Below are 18,863 nucleotides of genomic sequence, written 5' to 3'. Positions count from 1 at the left end.
GCTGCCATCTTTGTGCAGAGCCATCAGCGTAATATCAGTTTATGACTGAAAGGAGCGACGCTGGCAATAACATGCAAACTGTTCACGGGTATACATGATTCACTACGATACATTGAAAGTCTCAGATCTGTTGCATAAACAGTCCTGCTCATATGTTTGAAACAAATCCACGTTAATCGCCTCTCGGGGATAAATGAAGTCTTTCTGGTTCTGATTCCGATCAGAAGATAACCAACGACGTCGCTGTGTGATTTTTACTCTAATGGTGCTGAAATGATTTTATAGCTCAGAGACATTTTATAGGCTAATTGAATTATAGTCAGGTCATGTACATTATACACACATTATATTCTTCTCTCTTCTCTATTGTTTTGCAGTTAAACAGAAAAGTCCAACACATCAGGGCAGTTTTCAGGCTCCAGACTTTTTGAGGATTTTTGGAAAAGTCAGATTTAATGAGAATATCAGCACAGCGTGATGCTTCTACGTGTTTAGATGATACATTTTCACACCAGCTCAGGCATGTCAGACACATCTGTGTACATATGGCCCTGCTGTTGTGCATGTGATTGATGTGATTATGAGCTACTGCCCCTGCTGCCTGAACAACACGTTCTCACTCCCAAAGCGTAACATTTTACGCTAGGTGACAAATCGTCAACATATTACGTTTTCGGCTACCCACCACGTTCCTAAATGACGACCTCGGAAAAATGAGGAAATATGAGAACCGTATGGACTCAGTCTACACATGTTCGCTCTTTTTCTTCAAATCGCTTAGAAACACGCTATTTAACATCATTAAAGTCCTGATTAAGATCAGGGAAAAGGTTATGGTTAGGGCTAGGGATACAGGGCTGGAACGTCTATTACCGCGGGAGCGTCATTGCACTGGATTTCAGCCATAACCCGCCGCGTACCCTAACAACGCCGAAGGTCTCCTTTTGCGTTCATCAGGAATGCCGCGGGACGTGACAAAACGTCGGCATGTTACGCCTCGGAAGTGAGAACGGGCTCGCCTGGGAACATGTATGGCTAAATTTGACAACTATGTGAACTCCACATGGAAGCTATTTGAAATATCTGAGTCTGCAGGACCACTGCAGATTTTAAAGGCCTGGTCAAACTTTGATTCATTGTGATGAACATCAGCATGAACTATTTAGAGTGCTATTAATAATCCATCTTTAGTTTGTCTTCAAAGGAAAGATAGAGCTTTCTCCATCTCCATGTTGAAATGTAGTCAATTAGACAAAGATGAAATTGAAGTACTCTCCAATATATTTCTATTCTGCAGGGCCAGTAATATGATTTTATGAATGCAGTACTCATAAATCTGCAGTCAAACTACCGTTTGTGTTCTCCTGTCCACATAACAGGAGACCGTTTTGGCTGTGTTGTTGTTGCAGTAAATGCAGAAATGCTCCAATCAGATTGTTAATTTACTTTTCTTTAACTTTAAACTTCTTTAAAAATGATTTTTAACCATCAGCTGCCTGATCCAACGTGTATGATAGCTGCAGATTTATCATCCTGGGTCTTAGACGACAACAAACATGCACCTCCAATAAACAGCCCGAACTTAAACGCAGCTATTTTACCTTTAAATAAAAAGACTGAGGGAGGTGATTAATCATCTCTTTATTGCTGAGTTTTTACGTTTACCTTCCCCGCTGCTCTTTTCAACAATTTTTCTTTTTATGTCAGCCGTGCAAACGTGTCCTGCATGCGTTTTACTGTGTTTTACTCTATACATCCCCCTATAGTACTTGACTGTGTGTAGTCTGATAGTGCCTATGTACTGAACAGAGATGTGAGTCATCAAGAAGGTTGGTACACACTCCTTCCAGTCCCTGATGACCAACTCTCTGTGTTTAGGGAGTGTTTGTTCACTGGGCACCATCTCACCCCATCGTGCACCTCCACTCTGTAGACCGATTCATCATTGACTGAAGAGAAACTGGTGCCAAACCGTGATGATGCTTTGACAAGAAACTGAGGATCCAGTTACATATACTGGTGAGCTGAGATCCAACTGGTGCAGTCTGTGGGTGAGAAGTATTAAAGGCAGAGCTGCTGTCTACAAATAGCATCCTAACATATGTGACCCGCTCCTCTTGATGAGTCAGGGCTGTATGGAGAGAGGGATGGTATCCTGTGATGTGATTGCAGAGAGGTAAGGATATTGGTCTCGATGTGGGAGAGGACCAGTCTTTCAGTTTCAGTTTGCTTTCTCTGGCACTGGAGCATCGATGGCTGACTTGAGGCATGCATGGACCGTTTCCACAGATAGGAATAAGTTAAAGATACTTGTAAACGCCTCAGCACCAGGGTTTTAATAGTTTTGCAATTTTCATTAGTTTTTATTTTTATTTAGTTTTGACTTCAGATTTTCAATTTTATATCAGTTTTAATTAGTTTTTGCCAATTGTTTGCTAGTTTAGTTTAGTTTTTATTTTTTGAAAATCCTTAGTTTCAGTTTAGTTTTGATTAGTTTCAGTTATAGTTTTAGTTGTGTTTGCAATAATTAAGTGTAACAAAATCCCAGTTTCATCATATCAGTCATTCTGCTCATCCTTGGGTATGTTGCTATTCCAGCTACCATACTGCACCCTGGACAGGTCGCCTGTCTGTCGCAGGGCTAACACGCAGAGACAGACAACTCACATTCCCACCTATGGGTTCTTTAAATAAATAAATAAAGGCAGATGAACAACCATTGATACCAGGCAACTATAAAATGTATATCTTGGCCCCAATGAGACTATTAACTCTCGCAGCACCGGGTGTTCGTAATTTTGGTTCAAGTGAATTGATAAACTTTTTGAAGGTAATTGACTCACACAGTTGTGTAGATATCCCCGTCCTGTTGTCTCGGGATGCATCACGCTGCCTTGCCTGGGGTTAGCTTCTGTTTCTGGGGATGAGGGTTGAGTGTGCTCCCTTACCTTCTCAAGCTAAGCTAGGTTAGCCTTCTTGTGTGAGCTTTTCAAGTGCACTTTAAGGTTTGTGGGATTTTTTTCCCTTTAGAAATGTCCCTCATAATTTGTCTCTTTCCACTACAAGACACTTGCTTTATCCAAAACACAGTCATATTCAAAGTAATCCCAAATTGGACTCTGGCGCTTTCTTCCGACTTTTCCTGACATGATTCTGCGCGTGGACGGAGCAGCGACACAGACGACTCGACTAACGTGCTGCCACCTGCTGGCATAATGAGACACAGCAAGAAAAAAATCTGGAAACTAAACTTCATTTTCACCCTTGACTCTTGTATGACACGCACACATCAATGAAAACTAAACACATTTTTGCTATAAATTCAGTTAATTTTAGTTAGTTTTGTGAACACTCATTCCAATTTTAGTTAGTTTTCCTTTTTTTGTTTTTATTTTTATTTCCGTTAACGAAAATGTTTTTTCACTTCTAGTTTTCGTTATTTCGTTAGTTTTCGTTAACGATAACAACCTTGCTCAGCACAGATTTTAATCCTGGATCTCCATCTGGTCCAGCAGTTTTCCATGGCCTGGCCTTGCAGAGTTTAGTGTGGTTGACTCGGCACTCATGGTTGTTGTCTTCGTAAGTGGAGTGTGGTTACTGGAGTAAAAGTGGGCAACAAAAGTGCTGACTTTTTTGGCCAAAGTGTTGTGCCTTTGTGGTCAGTTAATGGCTGTGATGCTTTTCCACATGCCCCTGGTATCATTGCTGTTAAAGTGATCCTCCACACACTTCCTGTAGATATCTCTGAACTTTTCTTTATACCTCTTTTTTTTTACTTGACCTGGTAACACTGCAGGCTGTGAGGATCTCAGAGTTATGCTTTGCGAAGGGATTTCACCTCTTTGTTCATCCATGTTTCGGTATATATCGGATGTATAGTCCTTCAGTTCTATCTGTGTGCTCTGTGAAGCTCGCTGAGCAAACAGTTCCCGTTGTGTTTGTTCAAAACAGTCCTGGAGTTGTTGTTTCTGCACAGCTCTGTGTGCGGCCATCAGAAACAATGGAAGATGGTCAGAGTTGCAGGAGTTGGAGTAGGGAGGGCTTGTAGGAGTCGTTAACATTGCTGGATGGTTTATTCCAGCTGTTTGTTGCCTTGGTAGTGCACTGCACATGTTGATCTGTCAACAGTATTTCCTGTTTCTGTCAGGATACTCTTAAATCCACGCCTTTGTTATCACTCGGCTGGATTACTGTAATGCACTTTATATTGGGGTCAGCGCGTCATATATTAGTCATCTACAGAGGGTGCAAAATGCCGCAGCTCGTCTTTTAACTGGCACTCGAAAGTTTGAGCACATTTCCCCTGTTTTAGCTTCACTTCACTGGCTGCCCGTTTCTTTTAGGATTCATTTTAAAATTCTTTTATTTGCTTTTAAAGCTCTCCATGGCCTCGCTCCATCTTATCTCTCTGAGCTGCTACAGACTTATACACCCACCCGCTCTCTCAGGTCAGCTGATCAGCTGCTCCTGAAGATACCCAGGACTGGGCGTAAACTTAGAGGAGATCGTGCTTTTGCTGTAGCAGCTCCAAAACTGTGGAACGAGCTTCCTTTAGAGATCAGACAGGCCACTTCTTTACCTGTTTTTAAGTCACTCTTGAAAACCCACCTCTTTACCCTGACCTTTGACACCATGTGAGATGTTGGTTTTTTATTTTTATTTTTATTTTTTATTTTAGTTGTTTTTAGGTGATTCGATGCTGTTTTATCTTGTTTTGTTTTAATATAGGGCTGTTTTAATTTTATGTTTTATGTGTTTTATTTATTTATTTTGCTGTTTTCTGTTATTCTATTGTTTTAACTTATTTTCTGTACAGCACTTTGTTCCTGTGCTGGGTATTTTAAAGTGCTTTATAAATAAAATTGGATTGGATTAAAGTTAAAGGAAATGATGTTTGCAAATGCGTCTGTATAAACAATTCATGCTTTTGTACTGTAACAGAATTAAAAGCACAGATAAAGAACAAATGAAGAAAACATAAGAGAGTGCTTAAGTGCTGCGTCTGGATACACCAACGCATTGATAAAACCACAGATATCAAATTATTTCTGCTTAATAGTTGAACATCCTCCAAATGTTGTGATTTCTGCCAGAGAAGCTCACATGATCACAGAAGATAAGAGTGAGCATTAACACTTCACAGTTAATGATCTCTTGTGGTCAATATGTAAGCAAAGACGCAAACAGTAACTGAAAAACAAGCCCTGATGCAAACGCAAAAGCGAAACCATTTGGACTTAAACATCTTTATTAAAGAGGGAGCAGTGGAGAAAGAGAAATAATTAATTCACTGTTAGCTTGCTTAGTGGGACTACAGGGAGGGAGTTAAACAGATGGATCATATGATGCTTCATTGCCCCAATATGTGAGTGCTCTGTTTAGCTACGGTGCCCTGGAGAAGTTTATTTATTCATGGAGGCCTTAATGGAAGAATCTTATAGATACTGAAAGGAATCTGTTACTATTTTAACATATGAGTTTTAACATGACTGGGATTATGGAAGTTGATCAGTATTATTTTTGTTTTTTAAAAGAAGAAATGATAAGTAAAAGATGACGTCGTAGTCCAACACCAGGCTGGTTATACAGGAGGAATCTGAGGCCACCTGGTTGTTGAACATAGACATATGTTGATGTGATTACACTCCTCACTGCTCACCTAGAAAACACCCACCCCTCATTACATCCATTGCAGTTTGGCTTTCAGGCACATCACTCCACAGATACTGCCCTGTGTATGTTAGTGGAGAACTTGAAGAGCCTGCTGGACATGAGTCCCTGTGTTGGAGCTGTATTTTTAGATCTAAAGAAGGCTTTCGACTCTGTAAACCATCAGATATTGTTGTCCAGATTGACTCAGTTTAATATCTCCAGTCAGGCTCTTCAGTGGTTTGCCTCATATCTCTCACACAGGAAGCAGTGTGTGGTGTTGGATGGGGTTAAATCTCCATATTTAGACTGTGATACAGGGGTTCCTCAAGGATCTGTTCTTGTGCCCTTATTGTTCTATCTTTTTATCAATAACTTACCTGAAGTCTGTCCAAATATATTTGCTCAAATGTATGCGGATGATGCAGTTATATAAGCAGATGGTGTCCAGCAGGTGGCAAAAGATCTTACAGCTGCTTTAGCATTAATGCATAGCTGGCTGGAGGACTCATGCCTAATGTTGAACACCTCAAAAACTATCTGTATGTATTTTTCCAAACTTGAAGCAGTCAAACTTATTGCTGGATGGAGTAGAGCTTGAATTAGCTCCAGAATTTAAATATCTTGGGGTCATTCTAGACCCAACATTATCCTTCAAGAGTCACATAAATAAAGTGTTCCAGATACTTAAATTTAATAATTGAAATTTTAATCATATACGTAATAATTTAAATATGAATGTTGCAAAAACGTATTTTTACTCAATGATCATCTCTCATATGGACTATTGTTTGACGTCCTGGTCACTTGCTTGTCCAACAACACTTAAAACTATTGAAAACATTTATAAAAGAAGTTTAAAACTACTTGACAAACAACCGGCTTCCCACCACCACTGTCATGTGTTTTTATTATGAATGAATGATGAAACTTTATGAATTATTATGTCTGTTTTTTATGTTTAACCCTTTAAGACCTACCATAGAACCAAGTCCGCCACAGCTTATATTATATTTTTACATGCTGTGGAGCCATTTTTGGGAGCATTTCAAGTTGATATACATCAATACAACCATTACAGCCTAAATTTTAATAATATGTCTGCATGAAGTGCATAGTAATTACATAAATTGCAAAAAAGTGCAATAAACTACAAAAAAATTGAAAATCGTTTTTGTTTTTTTAACATATATTTCAAGAGGCTTATCCCTCAAAACTGTAAATACAAAAAAGTTGCACAAAATAGTTTCCCACCACAGGAAATTTATTTTGAGTGTCTTCATAGTTTTATTTTTGAAATACACCAATTTTTATATACTGAAGGAAAAACGAAAATAAATGTTATTGTGCAAATTTGCAAAAAAGCAGCATATGCATCAAAATAAACTATTTCCAGCAGTGCAATATGAGTCCTAAGCATCCCAGAAACCACACAGAAAGTCATAAAGTCAAAGATAACTTTTAAAAACACCAGTATAGGCTCATGAGGCCCTGATGGTAAAAAACTACATTTCCGCGAAAATGACGTCACTTCCAGTTTCAGGCAGGTCATGGCGGACATGCGATAGTTCGTGCTGATGGACGTAGGAAGTGTTACAAACAGCTGATCGGATCAGCAAAGCGTGTTTCTGGAATATTATGTTTTTGTTGCTGCAAGTGGTTTTTATGCAGTTTTTGCAAAGCTATATGTGGAAGGAAACTGTGACCGAGGACAAGCTGATGGCATAAGATGTAAGTACAACTCCTCCGGTTTCATATGCAAAAAAAATTATTGCGCTAGCTTATGTGGTTGCAGAGCTACCGGGATTTAAAAATAGTTATGCAAAACAGAGCGTGCCCACTCCGATCGGTTTTAAAGGGTTAACACACCCATTGACAGTGATGTAGTCTGTTTTTTATGTTTAAAGACAACAGATGGAAATTAGCCCTTGGCTATAATCTGGTATGTTTACATTCATGTAATCTTTTTGACATTTATGTTCATTAACATGCACTGTCCTAAATAAATAAAATTAAAATTAAAATTAAAATTAACTTCAAATGTGCACTCACAGTTCAGAAGTCCTTTGTTATGTATGATTGTCTATCATGGGGGAACAATTACAAACAAGGAGAGAACCCAAAAGACTGGCGACAACTGAACCTGATACCAAACAAGCAACCAGACCGGCTCGATCCAGTTCCAGACTCACGCAGGGTTTCTTTGAGGTCCATGAGCACGTGGACAGAGCACAGTAATTTCTCATAGTATATATGCTGCTTTTGCATAAACACAACAGAAAAATGAATGAAAGCTGGTGTCCATGGATTTTAAGGTTTCTGCGCGTTACTTTATGGCATTAAAAGGTTTGTACGGTTATTAATGTTTTTAATTGGAACAGTCAAGTTTTCTCTTAGACTTTTCCCCTTGAGCTGCAAAACATCAGCAGACCAGATTTTCAACTGAAGTGTTATTTTCCCCCAAAACACTCAAAAGAAAACTTCAAACCTCAAATATTCTCCATCCATAAGATTTCTGATTGAGTTCCAGTAAGACGGTCCCAGCACTGTTCTTTTGAATGAATTCCAATAGATTTAACTCCTTTAAGTTTGTTGTGTGGTCTTTGAAGTCTGTTCAAACCGAAACCAATTCCCGTGTGCAGCACGCCTGTCTTCAGACACGCGTGCAGCAGATGGTGTGTTCACGTCTCTGGAGAAGTGAAGGGTTTTTTATTTTTTCTTCTATATTTATTTTTTTCACCCAAAGTTATGTTTTATGTTTAAAGACTTTAACAAAACATTGACCCAATCAGTGAGTTGACTGTGGATCAGCAACTCCTTGGACTGAATTTTCACCTTGTGGTCATACGCCAACCAGTCAAGTTACAGTTCATATATAGACAAACATGTGAATAAAAGATCCTATTAATCGTCTTAGTAACCAACCAAATGTGAATACTGTCACGTTCTCCTCTTCTGTTTACATCACAGTGAACTCGACCTTTGGCCCTTTCTGTTTGTTTGAAATCTGATTTTATCCTTTTATCAAGTGAACAATAACTTCAGATTAATACAAAATAACTTCTGCCACTAAACGGTCACTTTTGTAAAACTCTCCCCCTTTTTTAAGGAGACGGGGGACCTGAACCCCCTTCTCTTTAATCCACTTTGTGAGATAAAAATAGAAAATGTTCACAGATAATCTGGACTTCCTGGTTTGTTGTCTTAATCAGTGCCTTTGGGGCCCTTTTTTGTTTCTTCTTTTAGTTTTTTAATGAATTTTGTTTCCTTTTGCATGAATTTTTGACACATCCAGTAATGCAATGGCACTAATCATTTGCATAATGTGGAAGCGTAACATGTTGAGTAAGGTGGTTGTTGTGAATGATGGTGAAGTGCGAGCGTGCATTAGAGAGTTAAGGGTGACCTTTGTGAGACATCACAGGTCAATGGCAGTAATTCAAAATCATTGTTTCATAGAGCAACAAAATAGTCCCTGATCTCCGACAGGGTCAGTTTAAAATTGTTTCCAAAAAACAAAAAAATTCCACCTTTGTTGGTCCCTTTGTTGCCAGAGACAGTGGGCCAGGCTGCAGAGCCCAGCATTGACAGGCTCTTCAGCTGAACTTTGACACCAATTATCCTGCCACACTAGCTATACAAACTCACACAATGTCTGTTGACTATTCTGTCACACAACCTCTGGAGTCTTTCTCACTTCTACCACCCTTATTACGTCTCTCTGCCTGCCTTTCTTTGGCCCTCATCATTCTGTCTTTGCAGCTGTCAGACCATTGTGAAATACCACCACCTCCCCAAGAGGTTCACAGTATTTTCCTTCGTGTCATCATGAGATAAATGTATATTTCCAAGGCCAGTTTCAGATCCCCAACAGTGCTGTGTTAAAAACATACGAGGGTTGTGTTTTTGTGGAGTACTATGAAGGTGATTCTCTTGTTACGGAGCTGTATTGACTTAGTCATTTGTGCTATAAACCCAACCTGCTCCAGATTAGACAGCGCAAGATCCATATGATGCAATGAAGTTCTTAGGTTTTTCGGCAGTGTCTCAAGTCTTTGTCTTTCCCAGATCAACTTTTTGCTGCCTTTTTTCCAAGCTTGAAATATGCTGAACTCTATGAATGTAGTCTTTACCAGTTATTCTGACCACAGCTTTTAAAGAGTGCACGTTTAATACCACATTACTCTGCAGCACTTTTTCTCTCACACAGAGATGTCACAGAATTATGTGTTACGATGTGTTTTACCACCAACCACTGATCCAATCATGTGGTTGGGTATGTTGAAGTTTGTAGTACAAGGTCCAGGTTCAATTAAGTCTTCTTTATAGGGACACCAAATCACAACAATAGATTGCTTCAAGGCACTTTATATTGTGAGGTAAAGACTCTATTATACAAAAAACAGACAAAAACCCAACAATCATATGACCCCCTATGAGCAAGCACTTTGGCGACAGTGGGAAGTCCACTCCATTTTAACAAGAAGAAACCTCCAGCAGAACCAGGCTCAGGGAGGGGCGGGGCCATCTGCTGTGATTGGTTGTTGAACCACATTTCTTTGTCCTCGGTGCATCATGGGAATCCCCGGCAGCCTATGTCTATTGCAGTATAACTAAGGGAGGATTCAGGGTCACCTGGTCCAGCCCTAACTATATGCTTTAGCAAAAAGGAAAGTTTGAAGCCTAATCTTGAAAGTAGAGATAGTGTCTGTCTCCCGAATCCAAACTGGAAGCTGGTTCCACAGAAGAGGGGCCTGAAAACTGAAGGCTCTCCCTCCCATTCTACTTTTAAATACTCTAGGAACAACAAGTAGGCCTGCAGAGCGAGAGCGAAGTGCTCTGATAGGGTGATATGGTACTACAAGGTCATTAAGATAAGATGGGGCCTGATTATTTAAGACCTTGTATGTGAGGAGCAGGATTTTGAATTCTGGATTTAACAGGAAGCCAAAACAGGAGAAATATGCTCTCTCTTTCTAGTCCCTGTCAGGACTGTTGCTGCAGCATTTTGGATTAACTGAAGGCTTTTCAGGGAGTTTTTAGGACTTCCTGATAATAATGAATTACAGTCGTCCAGCCTGGAAGTAATAAATGCATGAACTAGTTTTTCAGCGTCACTCTGAGACAGGACATTTCTAACTTTAGAGATGTTGCACAAATGGAAGAACACAGTCTTACATATTTGTTTAATATGTGCGTTGAAGGACATATCCTGGTAATGCAAAGATAATCCAACAGGCAAGTATCCAGAACTGACAGAACCGCTGTCATTTCTCTGTTTAACCTCTGATATACAGTGGGGCAAAAAAGTATTTAGTCAGCCACCGATTGTGCAAGTTCCCCCACTTAAAATGATGACAGAGGTCAGTAATTTGCACCAGAGGTACACTTCAACTGTGAGAGACAGAATGTGAAAAAAAAATCCATGAATTCACATGGTAGGATTTGTAAAGAATTTATTCGTAAATCAGGGTGGAAAATAAGTATTTGGTCACCTCAAACAAGGAAAATCCCTGGCTCTCACAGACCTGTAACGTCTTCTGTAAGAAGCTTTTCTGTCCCCCACTCGTTACCTGTATGAATGGCACCTGTTTGACCTCATCATCTGTATAAAAGACACCTGTCCACAGCCTCAACCAGTCAGACTCCAAACTCCGCCATGGCCAAGACCAAAGAGCTTTCGAAGGACACCAGGAAAAGAATTGTAGACCTGCACCAGACTGGGAAGAGTGAATCTACAATAGGCAAGCAGCTTGGTGTGAAAAAATCAACTGTGGGAGCAATCATCAGAAAACGGAAGACATACAAGACCACTGATAATCTCCCTCGATCTGGGGCTCCACGCAAGATCTCATCCCGTGGGGTCAAAATGATCATGAGAACGGTGAGCAAAGATCCCAGAACCACACGGGGGGACCTGGTGAATGACCTGCAGAGAGCTGGGACCAAAGTAACAAAGGTCACCATCAGTAACACACTACAACGGCAGGGAATCAAATCCCGCAGTGCCAGACGTGTTCCGCTGCTGAAGCCAGTGCATGTCCAGGCCCGTCTGAAGTTTGCCAGAGAGCACATGGATGATACAGCAGAGGATTGGGAGAATGTCATGTGGTCAGATGAAACCAAAGTAGAACTTTTTGGTATAAACTCAACTCGTCGTGTTTGGAGGAAGAAGAATACTGAGTTGCATCCCAAGAACACCATACCTACTGTGAAGCATGGGGGTGGAAACATCATGCTATGGGGCTGTTTTTCTGCCAAGGGGACAGGACGACTGATCCGTGTTAAGGACAGAATGAATGGGGCCAAGTATCGTGAGATTTTGAGCCAAAACCTCCTTCCATCAGTGAGAACTTTGAAGATGAAACGAGGCTGGGTCTTCCAACATGACAATGATCCAAAACACACCGCCCGGGCAACAAAGGAGTGGCTCCGTAAGAAGCATTTGAAAGTCCTGGAGTGGCCTAGCCAGTCTCCAGACCTCAACCCCATAGAAAATCTGTGGCGGGAGTTGAAAGTCCGTGTTGCTCGGCGACAGACCCAAAACATCACTGCTCTTGAGAAGATCTGCATGGAGGAATGGGCCAAAATACCAGCTACTGTGTGTGCAAACCTGGTAAAGACCTATAGTAAACGTTTGACCTCTGTTATTGCCAACAAAGGTTATGTTACAAAGTATTGAGTTGTATTTTTGTTATTGACCAAATACTTATTTTCCACCCTGATTTACGAATAAATTCTTTACAAATCCTACCATGTGAATTCATGGATTTTTTTTTCACATTCTGTCTGTCACAGTTGAAGTGTACCTCTGGTGCAAATTACTGACCTCTGTCATCATTTTAAGTGGGGGAACTTGCACAATCGGTGGCTGACTAAATACTTTTTTGCCCCACTGTACATTATGAGCATTTTGTTGGTGCCTTAGCCTCACACTGTGACCTTGACATCCTCCCATCATCATTTTACTCCATTTTCTGGTTTGAACCTTACAAGGGAATGACAGAGTCACTAAAGGTGGGACAGAGGACGTGAAGTTCCACCACTGTCCCGTTAACAAGCAGCAAACTTTGTGATTTCCTGGTAGCAGTATATCTCGGTTATACGATTGAAAAAAGAAATTTAAAAATATTAAGTGTGTGCGTTAAACTGTCTGTCACATTTCCAATGTTCCAATGCTTCACTTCACAATCACCAACAACTTGGAGAATATTGTGCTTTCATCTTAGATCTCATCATGTCAATCTCATGGCCGAATCTCCTGATTTGTTGCTTTTTGAATTGAGTGTATTTGTGAGATTCACAGTGTTGCTAGGTTTATGTTTCACATTATCACGAAATAATTACTTCTCAAAAGCAAAGTAGATACTCAGTGGAGGCCATAGAAGTGGCACGAACTGGAAGAGAGTTACACACTAATTAATTCTGACTGTTGCCTTTTCTTTGATTCCTTTAAGGTAATGGCAGCGCTGCATTTAGTCCTTTGACTGTGTCTCCAGTGCCACTGATCTTCCTGATTATTCTGTTGTAGACAAGAAACTACACCATTAACATCAAACCATAATGGCTCACCGAACATTAGGATGATAAGTCAATTTTAGTGTGTGTGTGTGTGTCAGTAACTCGGCGCTAGATTCTATCGTGTTTGCATTTTTATCACATTTCTCCTCCAATAGGCAATAAACACACTGTGTGAGTAAATGTGAGGAAAATTTATGAAGAATTTTGGACAAATGTTCTTGTGAACGGCCAAACAATAACATATAATAACACATGCCTCCTTACCTAAATAACAACTGTCACATGTAAATGTGTGATTGATATATATAGTTCTTTATGAGCTATAATGGAGTATTTTGTACTAGCATTTCAACAAGGGTCTAAAGAGCGGCTCTTTAAGACCACAGACATCGGTCTAGCTGTTGTGTCAGAGGTCCACACAAGTGTCTTGTTTTTAATGTCTGTGCTTTAGTAACAGGATGAGGCTCTTACCCCCAAAATTACATATTAACACTTTAAATCTGAAGCCACAGGATTTAGATTTAAAGGAAGTTTTAATGTTGTTGAGAATCAAATTTTAACCAAAACAGTTTTAATGCCTAAAACTAACCAAGCACTGAGTGACAGTGAAAAGTAAATTGGAACGAATTGGCAGCACGGTGGCTGTAGCTCAGGTGGCAGAGCAGGTCAGCCACTAATCAGAAGGTCGGTGGTTCGATCCCAGGCTGCCTCCTGGCTACATGCCAAATATCCTTGGGCAAGATACTAACCCCATGTTTGCCTACTGGTGGTGGTCAGAGGGCCCGGTGGCGCCTGTGTCCGGCAGCCTCGCCTCTGTCAGTGCACCCCAGGGCAGCTGTGGCTACAATGTAGCCACAGCTACATTGTAGCCATCACCAGTGTGTGAATGTGTGTGTGAATGGGTGAATGACTGAATGTAGTGTAAAGCGCTTTGGGGTCCTTAAGGACTAGAAAAGCTATACAAATGCAGGCCATTTACCATAGTACTGTTGCCGCACAGCAAGAAGGTCCTGAGTTCAATTCCAACATTCCAACATCAGGCCGGGGTCTTTCTGTGTGGAGTTTGCATGTTCTCCCCGTGTTTGCGTGGGTTCCCTCCGGGTACTCCGGCTTCCTCCCACCGTCCAAAGACATGCAGCTTGTGGGGATAGGTTAATTGGAAAATCCAAATTGTCACTAGGTGTGAATGTGCGAATGAATGTGAGTGTGAATGGTTGTCTGTCCCTGTGTGTTGGCCCTGCGACAGACTGGCGACCTGTCCGGGGTGTACCCCGCCTCTCGCCCTATGACAGCTGGGATAGGCTCCAGCGCCCCCTGCGACCCTGAAAAGGATAAGCGGAAGCGAATGGATGGATGGATGGAACGAATTGTTTGGTCTCAAAGTTGGACATGAACCACGGCCTGCTGGCTGACAAACTGATGGAGCTCACCACCTTCCTCCTAATGCACATGTTTATCCTCCCTGCGTAAATCCCCACGTTATCTTTAGCTACACAGAGAACAGGAATTTGAAAGTCAGCCAGAGACGTTATAGGGATGCAGTTCTCCAAACATACAGCAGTGCACGGCCCGGTGGAGACGATGCTGTTTGAGGGTAGAATGCTGGACGGCTGAGAGGTTGACCTGAACAGGACAGAAGACAGCTGGAGTTCATAGTGAAGAGGAAGAGGCACAACACTTCATCACAAACGTTTTCATTGGTTTAACACTAAACTAACAACAGCACGAATTTAGACAAGAGTAGCGCAGCACACATTGTTGTCCCCAACTGAGAGTACACAGCAGCAGTGTGGCTCTTTGGACTGTCTTCCTTTAAAAGGCTCTTAGGATCAAAGCACAAATGCCAAAGATTGAAACACTGACCATGTGTGGACATAAAGGAGACGTTACCAGATAAAAGTCTTCATTTTTCACAAGACAGGAGAAAAATGTATAAACAGTCTATTTCTGTTCATCTCTCTGTAATTTATGTTATGAAGGCTCACTTTTCCTGTTTGTGCTTCATTTTATTTGACAATTTTCCTTTGTGGGAAAGATTTTAATGTCACAATCAGGAGTGGTATGAGAATAGATTTTAACGCGACAGATTTCGCATCCTCACAGGAAGTACAATTCAGAGCATCAAACACAATGTTTAGCAAACACATCTCCTAATGGTCGTCCCCGCTGCCTGAGAGGAACTGCACACAAAACCAGTAATTGAGCTCTGTGTGTAATTAAATAAAATGTGCTCTCTCTGGTTCAAAGTTATTTCCACAATTCATAAAAAAAATACATTAAACTGGTGGTTACACTAAATCTATTAGTGATTATAGTGATTGTAACCATCAGTCTGTGTCGTTAGAGGTGAGCTTTTTGCCTTGAGTGAGCGCCCATTATCCATTTCACGTGTTCGTCTGTGCCCACCCAGGGCCTTCACTTTGCACACTCGCATGCACACCCCCACACAGTTAAACTGGGATGTGCGCTGTAGTCTTTTGTGCACAGTTTGGTGCTTGCTTTGCAGACACACACACTCAGAACCTGCTCTGTGTTGCTTTCAGACACCACCTGCTTAATTCAGCCTCGCTCCTTCCTTGGAACACACACACACACACAGACACACACGCACGCACGCATGCACAGGTACATTCCTGCATACAGATAGCGATCTTGCCTCCGGAAGTTGCTGTGAGTTCTATAGCAGGATCAGCTCTTGTTAGCGTAACATCAGGTACAACGAGGATCCCAGCGTCAGCCTTAATTGCATTCCTCTGGGCTCGACTCGCCTCCCCTGGAGAGTCAACAATCTTCTTTGTGTCTTTGATCTTCATGAGACTTATTAACTGCCATGGCAACCGCAGGGGCTTCTGGGACAGCCGTACCATTGGGCCGTTTATTGTTGGACAGAATTAAAGGGGCTGGCCCGGCACTTCCTGTTGCTGCGGGGAGGTTTCGGATTAAGAGGGAGGAAACCAGCACAATGGTAACTGTGCTGTTTCAAAATATTATCTCTGAGCTAATTGTAATGAGTCCAGTTGTTTTACCCCTGCAGAAACAATAGCTGTGTGGGAACGATTTGGTCGCAGTCTATTGAATATGAATAAATATTGACTTGTGCTGTTGAGAGAGTTTTATAACTATGATAAGATCCACTCCCTGTAAGCTTTATTTAGGTTATTTATTTCTTTGTATTCATTTTACTAGGAATTTCTTTTTCAAAGAGGGTTCAGATAACCCTTAGCGAATGTTTTGTAGGCCAGATGTGGCCCGAAGGTCACGGAGCAGGCTTGACTTGGGCTCCGTCAAATATTCTGTGGATCAGTCACAACATGCCTGACATCTCGCTTATATAAGCTGAGTTGAAGCGCCCATGCTCACCGTGAGTCAACGCCATCAGTCGAGCTGCCAACATGTGTGTCCCAAAGAAAACGGCGTTGCACAGTACAGTTCATCGTTATCTGCGAATGAAAAATGTACTTTTTCTTCAGAATTAACGATCCTCATGTGAGAGGTATAGATGAAGTTACTTTACGTCTAGAATTGAATGTTTTGGTAATGATAGGCTTTAGTTTAACTCGGGCCTTCAGGTCCAGCTGTGGGGAAAAATAGAGAGAAAATTGGGAATAATTATAGCTATTAATTAACTGTTTCCACCCTCTCTTATCATCGTCAATTAACCGAGTGTTAGAGTGTTGGTTAGAGAAAAAAAGATTTAAATACACTGCATAGATACATTTTTGTAATCTTCTTGCATGTAAAAGCCTCAGTGATCTCATTTATCAATTTCATTACTCTGTTGTGTAATAGTTGCAGTTATCTGTCCTGAACACTGGGAAAAACGACCTAAAAATCACCGAGAGACTCTACTGTTGTTTCACCGAAGGCCAAAAATCATTTTGTCGGTTGGGAACAAAGAGAGAGGAAATACAGAACCAGTGTGGTCTGCATAGATACACAACTCAAGAACATTTTAATGAGGAAACATTTGTCCCTATTATTCTCAATCAGTGCCTTTTGTTGCGACCTTCACTCTGATCTTCCCTTTGCCCTTGCCCAGAGCATGAAGACAAAGAGCTCTAAGAATAAAGTGTTATATTCACAGCTAAACATGCGATTGTTCACAGATCATTAGTCGGACACGAGGGTACTCAAACATAATCATCACTAATGAGTGAAATCTAGGTTCTTATTAATTATGTGTGTGTGTTCTTCTAGCTTAGATCCTCTACCAGAGGCCTGGGAGTTTGAAGGTTCTGTGAAAAGCTGAAAGCTGTTCCTAGCACTGCACTCTTCTGGAGTGTTATGTTGAAATCTGCTGCAGCCCCTGTTCCAGTGTCGGGGTCACAGCTCCTGAAGCTCCTCTTTCCTCTGAGATCACTGCTCCAGTTTCTCATCGCCGTCTGTCTTTAGCTGCCTGAAGGATTTGTGGAGTAGTTTGTCTCTTGCTGATATATTTGCAGATGCTCCATGTTTCATCCTGAATGGTGGCTCTGACACTCACTAATCCTCACCCTCCCTCTTTCTGGTGCTCATGGAGCCTCGGGGTTCTGGAGTTTGGATGGAGACCTCTGTGCATGGCACCTTGTGCCATTCAGCTGGCTTCTCAGCACCTGTTACCTGCTGGAGGAATTTGGCTGTGGCTGACATTTGTGCAACTTTATTACGGTTCCTGTTGGCTTGTGTTCATATATATATATATATATATATATATTTTATTACTGCATTTATTTATCATCATAGTTTTTTCCTCTTTGCATATCAGAGCACAAGTTTCAATAATCCTTTCCTGTCACAGTCCTACTCCAGACTCCTTAACATTTTTAAATGTCAGATATAATTACATGGTTACGTCCATTGCTTTTAATGCTTGATATTTCCTTCGTTTTGAACTTTGCTTGCTGTTACTTTGTAGTTATTGGCCCACTGAATCCTGTTAACAGTGAGTCAGTGAATTACTTTGATGAAAGTTTTAAGATTACACAGCATGACTGGCAAATATATAAATAAACTGTGTGTGTGTGTGTGGGGGGGGGGATGGGGACGGACATCTGAGTGTCTCGGGGCCCCCACTGGTCTGGGCATACCTGGGAAAAATCCAAGAGGAAGTGTGCTTAAATCGATGCATTTCCATTAAAATTTGGGAAGAAGCTGGAGGTCTTCTCTGAACGCCGTGTGGATGTTGGGCTGAGTGTATTTCTGAGGCCAATTGCAGCCACTTCTATCCCTGACCTTGTGTTTAAGTCAATACCCAGAGCTCACCACCATAGGAGGTGGAATATCAAAGGTACTGGTTTCAGGTCGTTCTCTTCACCACAACATTCGGGTGCGATGCCCACATTAGTGCACCAACCCACCACTCCAGAAAACATAGATTTCATTATATTAGTATAGTTCTGCTGCCCGGAAACACAGGGTTGAACTCTTTTTGGATAAATATCTCTCTATATATTTTTTGAGTGATGGGAAAGGTAGGGCATCAGATGGAAACTCATTCCCTCCATTTATATTTTATTAACTTACTGAGATTTACTGCAAAGAGGTAGGAAAATGAACCCTTTTTTTTTTTTTTTTTTACTACAGCCAGTGAAACAGTCACTGAGTGGAGGTTAAGATTGAAGCTGGGTGGTAATTGTGGTCTTGCTGCCTGCTGGAAGCTGCTCTCATCAGTTCTGTCGCTCAGCCTATTTACACAGCCACATGTCACATTTAGC

The 18,863-nt window shown here is 41.2% G+C and overlaps 1 protein-coding gene across 1 annotated transcript in view; it reads left to right on the top strand.

Annotated features, from left to right (window-relative positions):
- The first annotated feature begins 1,904 nt into the window (after positions 1 to 1,904).
- The window catches only part of LOC146503262 (leucine-rich repeat and fibronectin type III domain-containing protein 1-like protein), a 359,063-nt gene continuing 342,104 nt past the window's right edge, over positions 1,905 to 18,863 (top strand). Inside the window, exon 1 of the mRNA XM_085130612.1 lies at positions 1,905 to 2,019. The gene's annotated coding sequence lies outside the window, so the exon portion shown is untranslated. The remainder of the gene's footprint in view (positions 2,020 to 18,863) is intronic.

This window comes from Neolamprologus multifasciatus, chromosome 14 (assembly GCF_963576455.1).
Source record: "Neolamprologus multifasciatus chromosome 14, fNeoMul1.2, whole genome shotgun sequence".
In the NCBI taxonomy this organism is placed as follows: Eukaryota; Metazoa; Chordata; class Actinopteri; order Cichliformes; family Cichlidae; genus Neolamprologus; species Neolamprologus multifasciatus.
Note: the sequence above shows the minus strand (reverse complement) of the source record. Positions and strands in the feature narration are given on the sequence as shown.